Here is a 13,376-nt window from a genome sequence, read left to right as displayed (position 1 = left end):
TTACATTCTTGATCAGGTTTCTGTAAGAGATAGAAGTAAAGACCAAATAATTTTTAAGGACTCGAATATTTTATGAAATATTTGCTATGACTTCAAATGACTGGATCTGGTGAAAGATACTGATTTCCAGTTTGATATTCTTAATTCAGCTGCTGTGCTTTTTCCAAATCTCTTATGGCCTAATTTTCAGAAATGCTAAAAAAAAAATTCAGATAGGATTAATTTTATTCTTCTGAGAACAGTTCCTTCATCTGTAAAACAGATGTGCTACTTAAGATGAATGAGTATTTGCAACCCTATAGATAATTTGAAAATATCAGTTAAAATTAATAACACATCTTGAGTTGTTGTTGTTGTTGTTTTTAACATAATAAAGGAATTTCAGATTTCAATACTCAATTAACTTTTAACAGGTATAGGTAACTAAATAGATCTTTTGAATTTTTTTTTAATTTTTTTTTTTTTTTAACATAATACAAATGTAAATCTAAACCTTGGCATAACTTTCTTTCTGAAGGGGCTCTTTGGGTACTTTTTACTTTGCAAAAGGAAATTCTGCTAGCATGGTGTACAGTTTTGGAGTACAAAGCAATTATTAATATATATAGTATGTAATCAGTAGTAACATATCACCAGGATAAGCATTTGCATCCTCACAGTACTGGTAAATCCCTGCTGGAGAGGGACCAGTCATCAGTGAGGAGGAGAGGGGTCTTTGTTGCTCAAAATGCTGGCATTCAACTCAGTATGCTTTCTCCTAGGCTTTTATATCTTTTCAAATTGATGCTCTTTTCTCAAGTCCTTGAGTTATGAATTATTTCCATCCGTGCTTCTGTCTTTGTTCTTTCTTATCTTTCATAGAGTTAGCTTTTGTTCCTTCTCACAGCTCAACAGCCACTTTGTCAGTAAATTCAAGCTGAGGTCGGAAAGCTGTGCTTTAAAAAAGGCAGACTCTTTGTATCACACATAGCTGAATCCCCAGGCTGGGTTATAGTAACATCATTTCTGAATGATCAAAATGTTGAGGTTTTTAGATCCAGCACTAAATATAATAAATAGCCTCCCTCCAGATTCTGTAGTACCACCTCATTCTGAAGATGTTTGTGGTAAAATTTAATTGTCTTTCTCAATCTCCTTCAGTGTAACTGTAATTTGCAATCTAAAGAAATCAAGGTTTTTCAAAATTATGTCACTGTAGTTTCTATTGTGTGTACATATTAGGAATTAAAATCTTTCTGATGGGAACTATTGTTTTTCTTAATAGAAATATACACCTATGGTACACATGACCAAATAATAAGCCAGCTGGGAAGGGAAGGAGTCATATTTCCATCATGGAAAAAGGATAAAGGAAAGGAGAGGAAACAATAAAAGGAATAGAATTTAGAGTTTATTGTAAAATGAGAAGAACCATCTATCCAGGAATAGTTCTCCAAAACAGACATTTTAATTATTTATGTAATGTTTTCCTATATGACAATAGCAATTCTGAAATGATTCTGTTTCTCAGGTTGTTTTTTTTCGGTTTTCAGATTTTCACTCAAACTTTGCTATTTCTAACCCATAGTTAACATTGCTCCTGTCCATTTTCACTCTTTTTACTGACCCTGTGGCTTACATTAGCACTTGCAATTCCATTATCATTACCTGGCAGGGCTGTGAAATACTTTCCAAGCCACTGCAAGTCAAAGAATCCCTCACCTGCATGAGGGTATGCTGGTAGTCACAGCGAAGGTGGCATTCATTGGCGCTATCTTTTGTACAGAGACCAAAGCATTCATACACTATGACAACTACTGCTAAAGCAATTTTAAAGCACTGTCACCCAACAAGTGACAATGCTGAGCTAGCATGTTGTAGGATCAGAATAAACATATTGATTATATTGGCTTCTACACACAATCTTTCTGCAGTGCCAGTTGGCCATTGTAGAGAGAATTTCATTGAAATAATCCACATTTTTAGATAAAGGTTGGAAAAAATCTTGGACAGGGGCTATGCCAGTTAATATATGTTTACACAGGCACTTGGTACATATAGCAGTTATTACTGCCTACTTTATAGCTACAATTTCTTAAAAACAAGTAGACGCCATTTAATGCTAACAGTCCAAAACAGACCAACAGATTACATATAAAATTCAATTCATATTATAGCCTCTTTACTTTACAATTTATATGAAACAAAAACAAGCACCTGGCTAACTGGGCATTTATACAAGATTAGTCAAAAGACCATTGCTTCCAAAGCTTCTTCAGAAGAGCTTCTTAGATGTTATGTGACTTAACTATATTAATACACCTTCTGCTTATGGTCTTGTCCTTCAATATGTGATATACCTATGCTCAAGTTACCAGCTACTTTGTACATTATGTGTCATGTTGAAATTGGAAGTCTGTGATGATCCCATGATATTCCAGTGACCTGGCTTACTTTTACATTGAGGAACATAGGACTTAATATGCATTAAAGATGATTGTGGAAGACTGATCATTGAGAAGAATGATTATGATTCATTCCAATGTCAGCTCATGATAAACTACTTGTAAGAAATAGAAAATACCCTTCTTCAGAAGACAAAAAGGTATATTACATGACTCTCAGATTTGATTCTATCTGTCAGATTCTTATGTGTTCAACATTATCATATTCTATTTTTTTACAAACTTGTTATTAGCTATTAAAATTCAGATATTTTTCTTCTTGCTTTTTGTAAGTCTGCAGTGAGCATGCAGAAAATGGCATGAACATTCAGTGTTTACTTCAATGTCATCCTTCCTGTTTGCTTTATTATTATCAGCACAGAATCTCACTTTTTTGTCTTAGGTGTAGGGTAGATACAACAGTAAGTAAACTTACAGGGTCTGGTATATTCGTGAGTGAAACCCAATTTTTCCTGTAGAAATGCATGAACTCCATTATCCGTGTTTGCCTTATTCTATACTATCAATTATTTTATTTGTTTTCCAGTTACATAGACACGAGATGTAGTGATGGACTGGTTCACCTAAGGCCATTCAGCAGATCTGTGACAGGTTGCAAAATAGAAGCCAACAGTACTCTTCTCTAGCTGCTACTTAAAACAAGTTGACTTAATGTAGGGTTTATCAGTGTTCTAAAGAACTGGAGCCCAGCCTTGTTGTCTTTTTTTTTTTTTTTTTTTTTTAATTTTTAGCCACATATTAATTTTCACAAAGGAAAAATGGGCATAAATAATGTAATTAAAAATAATGGCATGTTAATCTTCTCTCCCTAAGCTTCCATTTAATTGCTTAAAGGCTGATGAGTTTGGATCTGATACTTACTTACTAGGGATGATTGCTTAGCCACTGACCATATTAATATTGACAGATGTCCCAGAGAGATAATAAATGAAAGCATATCAGTAGTTTGCAGTCATTTAATGTTAATGTACAATGATACTTAATATATGTTGACTCCCACATTTAGCTTTTCTGGTGAAAAGAACAGCATTACAGACTTTTGCTGAGTTATTTTCATCAAATAAATTTAAAATGATATGAAAATAAATTCATTTTCTAAAATGATTATTTTAATATTTTATTGTGTTAATGTGATGGGAAAAAAGAAAAGTAACAATAATCTCTATTTCTCACTCCCATTTACAAAATAGGTGACTCCAGGTGGTTTTGGAAAAGTTTGTAAACACTTGTTTTGATAGGAATTGTGTCTCAAAGGTGATATAAAGTTCACAGAATCAGGGAGACACAAGGTCTTCAAGAAAAGTTCTTTCCTAAAAATTTACTGGGAAAGGAAAGAAACAAAGATTAATAAACTCATTCATTCCACTTCTAGAAGGTGCGTTGTATTCTTCTGTGATACATTTTAGAGCATTTCCTAGTCCAGACATGAAAACATTGTGATTATTCTGTACAACTATCCTTGAGTGATTTTCTCATTTTCAAAAGAGTGAGGAATTTTCAATACTTATTTTTGAATGTCAAGGAAATGCAAAGTTATTACTATTAATATTTAAAAAAAATCAACAAAGAATAATGGTTAAGTTAATTTGAATTATTCTGAAAGGTATTTAGGAGTTTGACAACTGCATGACTTGAAATTGGCTTGACAACAGATTGATGTTCTCACTGATAGACCTTTAGTGAAGATCCTTAAAAATACACTTCATCCATTAGTAATAATAGCAGTCAACAAAATTATTCAAGGTTAGGAAACTGGATTTTTTTTTTTTTTTTTTTTTTTAATATATGCCTGTTCTGTTTCTTATCATTTCCAATCTGGCTGACATATGTCCATTACTTCTGAGAAGAGGACAGAGTATTTCAGTTAGAGGGAAGCTACTCTGGATTCCTGTATCTCACTTGCAGGTTAAAGTATATTAAATAATGGCCTGGTTTTACTTAGTACAGTTCTTCATCTTCTGCTACAGAATACAGCGGTGACTCTAGAGAGAAGCCATGAGTCACTTCCTGACATTACCTTGAGGAATTCCATATCATATGAAATAGTATACTGAACCACATATCAAACTGTGCTTGAACAGTGCAGGGTAAGTGCACTGAAGAAATTGCCTGCAGAGGAAATGTCAGGAGGGGTTGGTTTGGAACACATCAATGTGTGAACAAATTATTCAGCAAATGGAGCCTTTTGTTTCACTTCCACCGCAGTGGATTGGATCCTAACTCAGTGAGCAAGGACAAGAGTACAGATTCCAGTGTGGAATTATTTGACAGTTTATTATTGAACAAGAGCAAACTCTGTATAATAATTGCAGATTTTATTCATTAATTCAAGATATAATCTGATCTAAATCAATCCCAGGAGAAAAAGTGTTTTACAACAAAATTATTAACTCACAGATTTTCTGCTCACAGGAAAGGAAAATTGATCCCAGCCAACAACAGGCAATGGCTAATATGAAAGAGAAGGCTGTAAATACATATGTTTTCCATGCAATTTATAAAAATTATTGAAGCTTGTAGATATACTGCATTAAATTAAATATCAATGGAAACAATTCTGTAAGATGACTATTAAAAAGAAAATCAAGTTTCAGCTCCTTTTTCACTTTTCTTCTCCACTTTGAATGTGAAACAGCAAGATCAAAGCAGAAATATTTCAATTCCATTGAGTATAATGTGTGACTATGACAATCCTACTGAAGATTAGCTTCTTCTCAGTGTTTCTCAGTACCACTCATAAAGGAACACTCAAACAGAAGTGATGTAACAATTTTTTAAAGAGGTTAGAAGGTTCTTGTTGTGTTTAATCTGGGCAGGCTGGCAAGAAGAAACTTAATCTGATGATATTTCCTCTGCTTGGTTGTGTTTTCTCAGAATTCAGTACTGACCTATAACAGATTATTTTCCAAAGAGTTACTTAACTCTGCTGTACTCAAGTGTAATTATTCATACAATGGGAAAAATCATAGAACCATAGAATATCTTGTGTTGGAAGGGACCCAGAAAGATCCAATGATCTAGTTCAGCTAGATTTTAGGACCATCCAAAATTCAAGCCATATTTCTGAAACATTTGTCTAAATGCTTCTTGAACTCCAGCAGGCTTCATGCCACGACCACTGCAGTGAGGATTCTGTTCCAGTGCCCCAACACTACTGAGAAGAGGTAAGAAAAATAGTATGTAGGCAACCAATACATCCCTTCATTTTATGTTAATGATTATTATTAATATTATTAATTATGCTTGTTATGTTTTACAAAGGAGATATTGACAGATTAACATTTAACTCTTTATCCCATGCCAGTGTAGGCTATTCCCATCAGAAAACCAGTAGAAGCAAGTTAAAAGTAGTTACATAAAACTCTCTAAAATACACAGTGCAAGAATCAGATGATTTTTAAAAATTACATAATTGACAGACACTGAAGACAAGAATTAAAAAAAAAAAAAAAAAAGTGTTCAATCCTGCCTTAAAATCGAACTGTGAAATGTATTGCTGGGTGAATGATTAAACTCAGAAAGAAGGAGAATGAGGATCACAAATTGCACACGGGGTAAGAAGAAGTTGAAAACATTTTAATAAATTCCCCTCACTCTTAATAAAATGTATCTAGATACTATGCAGTGTAAACTCTTCTAGTTTTGTTGAAGATGATTGGAAATATATTTTAATTAGTAAAATATATCCCAAGGACCTGGTTATCACTCTTGAGAGAGTTAGTTTGACTCTCAGAAATACCAGGGAATATAGCACATGTTGGTTCTGTGGAAAATGTCCTGGTGACACAGGAGGAAAAAAACAAAGTGTATGCTTGTGTCCCTGACAAAGTGTTTGGGGCTATGCATTAGAATAAATAGTTATTACTAATAACAATTTTCTTCAAAGAAGAAAATTAGCCTTCACGCAAACTTGGAGAACTTATGGATTATCTGTTCTATTTCAAAAGTTAAATTTTTTCTTTAGTCAAGTAAAATCTTAATTTTTGTAAATTGTTATCTGTGATCAGTGACAATCTTCCTAGCATGAACATTATGTTGCATATGCTGCTCTTGAACAAGCTTCACCTACATGTGTTTTTCTTGTGAATTCACTTGTTTACTTACTACAGATAGTTAAGAAGAGGTTTGGAGTTTAGTTGAATTCTGCTTTAGCAATACTATATTTGTGCGTCTCTCCTTAAAATTTCTTACATGTGATTTTTCAGTTAATCTGACTATCGACTGGGAGCTAACCTCATATATGATGATAATTTTGATAATTCTGATGCTGTAATTTGTTATTATCTTACATCACAGATAAGTAAATTAGGGAAAATACATCTTCACTTTATTCTCCTACTTGATTGACTGGTGCCTAGCTGTTAAGCTCCAAAAGTTACAGGTTTAATCAAGTAATTTACAAAGATGATATAACTTTTAATTCAAATCTTCTCTCATTTTATTTTATTATTCTTTTTATTTATTGTTTTGCTTCCAGATAAGAGTTAAATTCTGCCTAGGAGACACTGAGAAAACAAATAGAAAACCTCCTGGTGTAATGGATATGTAAGTGTCGTGTGGTGACAAACTGAGCATATTAAATGAACAGAAATGACACTTCCATTGTAAAGATGTACTCTATTAGACATAGGCAATTTCATTTGAACAGCTTCATTCCATTGCTGATGCTTAGAACATATTAAATAGAAATATTCAAGGTTCTCAAGTCTCAGTTGTTTTACATGTAAAGTTCTTATGGAAAACAAGTAATAGGAGACTTGCACCAGGATAAATCAGAGTTTGTAAGCTGTAGCTTTTATGCTTCATGACTACATTTCTTTTTGGAGACTATGTTGCGTTTGAGCATGAGAGTTGCCTTCCCGTTACTTTCAGCAGATCTGTTTCAGCTTATGCCATCACTAGCATTTGGACTTTTCATATGACTTATCAGGAAAATTCAGAATGAAAAGAATTAGACCTTATCCCTGAAAAAATATCCAAAAGTTCCTGGGATTTTTTTTTTTTTTTTTAGTGTACTAGATATGCTTTTGTGTCCAAGCTTAATTTAAAAGAAACAAGCAAACAAACACACTACAAACAAACAAACACAATGTTGTAGTAAACAAACAGAAACAGATATTATGGAACACAGAATGCCAAGGAAAATACATTGATGATCAAAAAAAAAAAAAAAAACCCAAACAAACAAACAAGCAAACAAACAAACAAAAGCGCCTGGTTTTATGTTCTTTGCAGCAAGAAATTAGCCTGAGTACCTCTTGGATACTATGGAATGCAGCATATGTGGCATAAACTCCCAGAGTAATTATATTTTATGGTATGAAATCTTTCTCTTACAAAATGCAGCAGCCAGTATGTTTGAGAGTTGTCTATTAGTTCCACGCACAACAATCAATTTTGGTAGCACGTGATAGTGATTAGATCTCATTTTCATATTGCATTTAAGAAAAAATTAAGGCTCACTCTGTCTATAGTAATTTTGCTTGATAGACAATAATTTCTCCATGTTCATTAACTGGAAACATTAATTCATGACTGAAAAAGCAAAGTTAAGTGTATTTGTAAAACAATTCTTAAAAAAAAAAAAAAAAAAAAAAAAGATGAAAAAGGAATCAACATTCCTGTAGTTAAGTGTATTTGTAAAACAATTCTTAAAAAAAAAAAAAAAAGATGAAAAAGGAATCAACATTCCTGTTAAATTATATTACAGCTTTTGTACAATCACCTTGAAAATGATTTATAAAAGCCAATTAAATGGTAGCCTGTTGGCTCAGCAGGAGGGAATCATGTATCTTTTCAACACAACCCTTGCTGAGGTATGATGAAATAGAGTGAAGGTAAAGAAATAGTGAGTTTCTAGACTTAGAAGTCACAAAGTATCTAGTTACTTCTCACAGCAATTGAAGAGGAAAAATCAATTATAATGTCTCTGTATCTAAAAATACAGCTTGTACCTCTGCATGGTACATGATCATCAGAGCCTACAAGAAGAGAGAATGGGAGACTGAGGAAGTGATCACCAGAGGATGCATTAGAAATTCTGTGAGCAGAAAGGAATTTCATTTGAAAATGAAGAAAGAAAAATGTTTTGATGTTAATCCATTCATGCTTCAGCATTTGACTTACAGTCAGGGCCACCCGCTTTGTAGCTTACTTACTGAGAGCAAGGGAAATTTTTTATGCCATCATGCTGAAGTAAATCAGAAATTAATCCAATCAAAACAGTCCAGAAGTATTTTTATAAGATTGGTCTAAAAATCAGACCCTTATATTCAGTGATATTTCTGTGACACAAATCTCTAGGATTTATGACTTCTTTCAGACATCCATCAATTCTTCGGACAGATTTCATATATGTCAGAAATTCTGCAGTTCCCTAAGTAATTGCATGCAGTTTTATTCATGGCTATGTCCTCTTCTAAGAGGGGAGTCAGGACTGTGCCTTCTCTTCCCCAGGGGTATGTATTCATCTTAGGCAAAATCTTTCATAAGAAGCGTTATGTTTGAGTGCTGGATGAAAAAGGTCTTGGCTCTTACTGTTTTCCAGACAGGTCAATCTGTCCAATTAGAGTAGAAAGCAGAAGGCCTGCCCCAATAATCATACCCACTCTTTGCCTATGATCACTGCAAGCACTTCTGCTCTCCCTGTACTGTAGGCAATTACACTTTGCTACAGAAGCATTAAGACATCCAATACTCTTTAACTCGCTCTGCAGAAGGCATGAGCACTTCATACAGACAATTCAAGGGAGGCCATTCTGTGAAGGCCAGACAAGGCAGAAGCAGTTATTTTAAGAGATCGACTCCTAACCAGTCTAAGGTATACTTCATTTCAAGCATGCTGCTAAATTAGAAGATACTGAAATATCGTGTCTAGCCACCAGGTTCAAGTGATTTTGGCTTTTTTTTTTTTTTTTTTTTTCTTTTTTAAGAATATCATCGTGCCTATGTTCCTCTATAGCATAGTTCTCTCCTCTTTTAATGCTTCATTCACCTTTCACCTGCAAAACAAAAAGCTCCAGTCACCTTCAGAAATATAACTCAATGAAACCTATTTTCTCTGTGAAGAAAGACAGCTAAGCCATAGCCATTAAAAGGTTGACTACAAGGCAGCAAAACTACAGCTCTGAAGAACTAGCAGCCTTCTTGAAATACTGTGCTTGTGGTGAAACTGCAAACGACAATTTTTCCATTGGCTTAATTGGTACTTCACCCGACCAGAGCAGGATCTTTTCTTTCATATTCTTCTGTTCAGTCACTAGGAAAGACTCTATTAGCCGCTATTAAGTATACTAGACCTTCAGTCTGTTAAAAGGATCTTGAAATTTGTTCAGTTCATCCAGTTGAGGCAAAATCAGACAAAAATTTTAGTCCTCTCTGGTACAGTGACTGAATTGCAGACAGATCAGCTAATAGAAAAGGACTCAATCAGTGCATTTGACTTGATATTTTGGGCTTCAGCAGATAAGGCTAGAACTCAAAAGACGAAACTCAAAAGAAAGACCCCCCCCAACCTCTCCTGGACTAAAGTATATCTTCCAATAACATGCTTAGAAGAATTTCAGTTCTACAACTTTTTTTTTTCTTTTTCCCCCCCAAAAAAGTTTTGTGATATTTATGCTACAGAAAAGGGTTTAAGTTGGCATATGATGATACCGCGTAACACTGTCCAGAGCCAGATTTTGACCCATCTGTAGTAACGGCAAAACATCTTTTTAGAAAGAAATGAGTATAGTAAAAAAAAAAAAAGGCAAGCATAAGGAAAATGTATGATACAAGACAGTCTTGAAAAGAAGTAGGGCTGAGTAATTCCACAAGAAACAGCACTTTTAAGGGATTACAGATATCTGAAAGCAATGTAAAAAACATGTGTCTAAAATATGACCACCAGGATGAGTCTCAGCATTCCTTCTCTCTGACTAATACAAACCCCCCTAAATTATAGAACAGAAATTGCTAGAAATTATATGCCAACATATATTTAAGTAAGACTTCTGCTTTTAAAAGTTCCAGAGAAGCAAGGTCCTCATTTGAGATCATTTACTGTACTGTCCTTTAAAGTTGTATTTTGCTGCCAAGTTTAGCATTTAGTGTAAAAATATTGGATAGAAATACTCTAAAATAAGATGCTTAGTTGATCATGACTTCTCAACTATTTACGTACGTAACAACTTCCTATCTTATACTTGTCAAAGGGGAAAAAATAACATAAACTGTAAATACTAACAGCTGTGTTTGTGGGGTAAATGTCCGAAATTAAACTGTTGAACTATCAAGCACAGCCTGCTGCTTGCTGGCTGCAGCTGGCTAAGAGATCTTGAAGATTAGAGATCTGCATGGAGGCAAGAGCCAAGGACCACCCAGGTACCTTGGCTGATGGTGCCTGAAGCAGGTTACCGAGCAGCAGAATCTGATCTGACTTTCTGACAGAACATTCTGTGCCAGCAATATCCTCTCAGCTGGGAAATCCAGGCCTAATGAGACAGAAAAGCGAGAGTACATGTAATCATCAAGCAGAATACACTTCAGTATCTAGCCCTCCTATGGGCAGTGTTTTATTCCCTACTGCCCATTATGTAAGTAGTATCAGATGTAGGATGCTGATGGTTCAGTGTGCCTTGATATTAGGTGATGGGGGAGGGCTCCCATTGATCTGTGTGTGTGTACAGGAACATGTTGCATTACACATTGGAAAATCTTTTTGTGGGTGGCAGATGCACAGTTTGCCAGCTTGTTGAGGTCTACGGAGCTTGACAGGGGATTTAGTATGCTTGTAACCACAACTCTTCTGGGGCAGCAAAGGCAGTTGTTTGTCATCTAATTCAGAGCATTTCTTTCTCAGTGGTGTCCCTCAGGGGTCAGTACTGAGACCAGTGATCTTTATTATCTTCATCAGTGACATTTGTAAGTATATGACTGTGTTTATTTTGTTTCATAATTTTGCTTTGCAGAAACCTTGCTATAAAGCCATGCTAATGCTACCATTTCATAAACCCCATTGGATTATTTGCAGTGTTGAGTGTCCAAGGCAGCACTGGTACAGCATGAGGATGAACAGAGTTTCCTTTAAGTTGATGTTGCCTGCTGCTGGGCTGTGATGCCTTCCTCCAGTGGCTTTTCTGAAGCAAGTGTTGGTGTCATAAGACAGTCATAAGAGTTTGACAGATTTTGGGTGATCCTTTTCAGAGTTGTCAGTTGACATGATGTGGGGAACTCTGGTGTGCACTGAGATAGTGTGACTCACAGCAGTAAGAGCTGTCACAATGCTGGTACACATATGTCCCCATGGGGTGTCATCATGTTGTGCGCACACTCATGTCACTACAGAATGACAGTGCAGCACCATGAGGTTGAGGTTCAGGTTGGATATTAGGAAAAATTCTGAAAGAGTGTTTGGGTAGTGGAACAGACTACCCAGAGAAGTTATGGAGTCACCATCCCTAAAGGTATTCAATAAAAAGGTAGATGAGAGACATGATTTAGTGGGCAATATGGGTAGCATGTGGACGGTTAGACTAGATGATATTAGAGGTCTTTTCCAAACGTAATGATTCTATGATTCTATCAACAGTGGGATTGAGTGCACCCTCAGCAAGTTTGCAGATGACAAGCTGTGTGGTGTGGTTGAGGTGCCTGATGGATGGGATACCATCCAGAGACAGGTTTGAGCAATGGGCTCAGGAGAACTTCATGAGGTTCAACAAAGTTAAGTGCAAAGTCTTGCACCAGGGTTGTGGCAACCCCTATTATCAATACAAGGTGGAGAATGAAAGGTTTGAGCACAACCTTGTTGAAAAGGACTTGGAGGTACTGGTGGATGGCAAGCTGAACTTGAGCCAGCAATGTGCCCTTACATCCCTGAAAGCCAAAGGTATCCTCAGTTGCATCAAAAAAAGTATGGCAGCTTTTTCTGAGAGAGATTCTTTCCCTCTGCACTGTGGTAGTGAGACCTCACCTGGTACACTGCATCCACATGTGAAGTCTGCAGTACAGGAGAAACACGGAACTGCTGAATTGCGTCCAGAGGAGGGCCAGAAAAATGATCCAAGGGATGAAACACCTCTCCTATGAGGACAGGCTGAGAGAGCTGGGGCTGTTCAGCCTGGAGAAGAGAGAAGGTTCTGAGGTGACCTGACAGTGGCCTCTCATTGTCTAAAGGGGAGTTACAAGAAAGATGACAGACTCTTTATCACGGTCTGTCATGATAGGACAAGGAGAAATGGTTTCATATCAAAAGATGAAAGATTTGGACTGGGTAGAGGAAAAAAGTTTTTTATGGTAAGAGTAGTGAAACACTGGAACAAGATGCTCAGAGAGGTGTCCCATCCCTAGAGACATTCAAGGTCAGGATTGAAGGGGATCTGAGCAACCTGATTTAGGTGTTGTATGGCTGCTTAAAAGTTGTAAGTACCTAACTGTTAAAAAAGACCATCTTGCTAGCATTTTTGGAGGCTTCAATTCTTTTATAAGAAAAATACAGAATTGTCTGTTTTGAAAAATGTGCTTAAAATTACAGTAGGTTTTGTAAGATTCAAATGGAGAAGATCTATTAAAATGTGTACAGGCCAAACATGACCATTGCCCTACAGGACTCTTCCAATGTAGGTCCATACATACTTCTCTGTAGTATCAGTGTATATCGTAGTATTGAGATCATTCTCTTGAACCTTCTCAAGGCTTTTGTGGGAAAAGCAACTATTAAACCCTTTACGTCAGAAGCAAGGTGATTTAGCAGTGAGTTCTCTAACAGCTCCTCTTAATATTTTGCAAAGACCAGGGATTTGGGTGCATTGCCTTTGGGAAGGATTATTCAATTTTTGGAATGCTAACATGCATCATCACTTTTCTTTTTCTCCACTGAGTTATAGGATGATCAGTGTCCCCATTCTGAGAAAGGAGGGCAATCTGTTTAAATAATAAGCAGTGAGAAAT

Source organism: Gallus gallus, chromosome 5 (assembly GCF_016699485.2).
Source record: "Gallus gallus isolate bGalGal1 chromosome 5, bGalGal1.mat.broiler.GRCg7b, whole genome shotgun sequence".
NCBI classification, from domain to species: Eukaryota; Metazoa; Chordata; class Aves; order Galliformes; family Phasianidae; genus Gallus; species Gallus gallus.
This window is presented reverse-complemented; position numbering follows the sequence as displayed.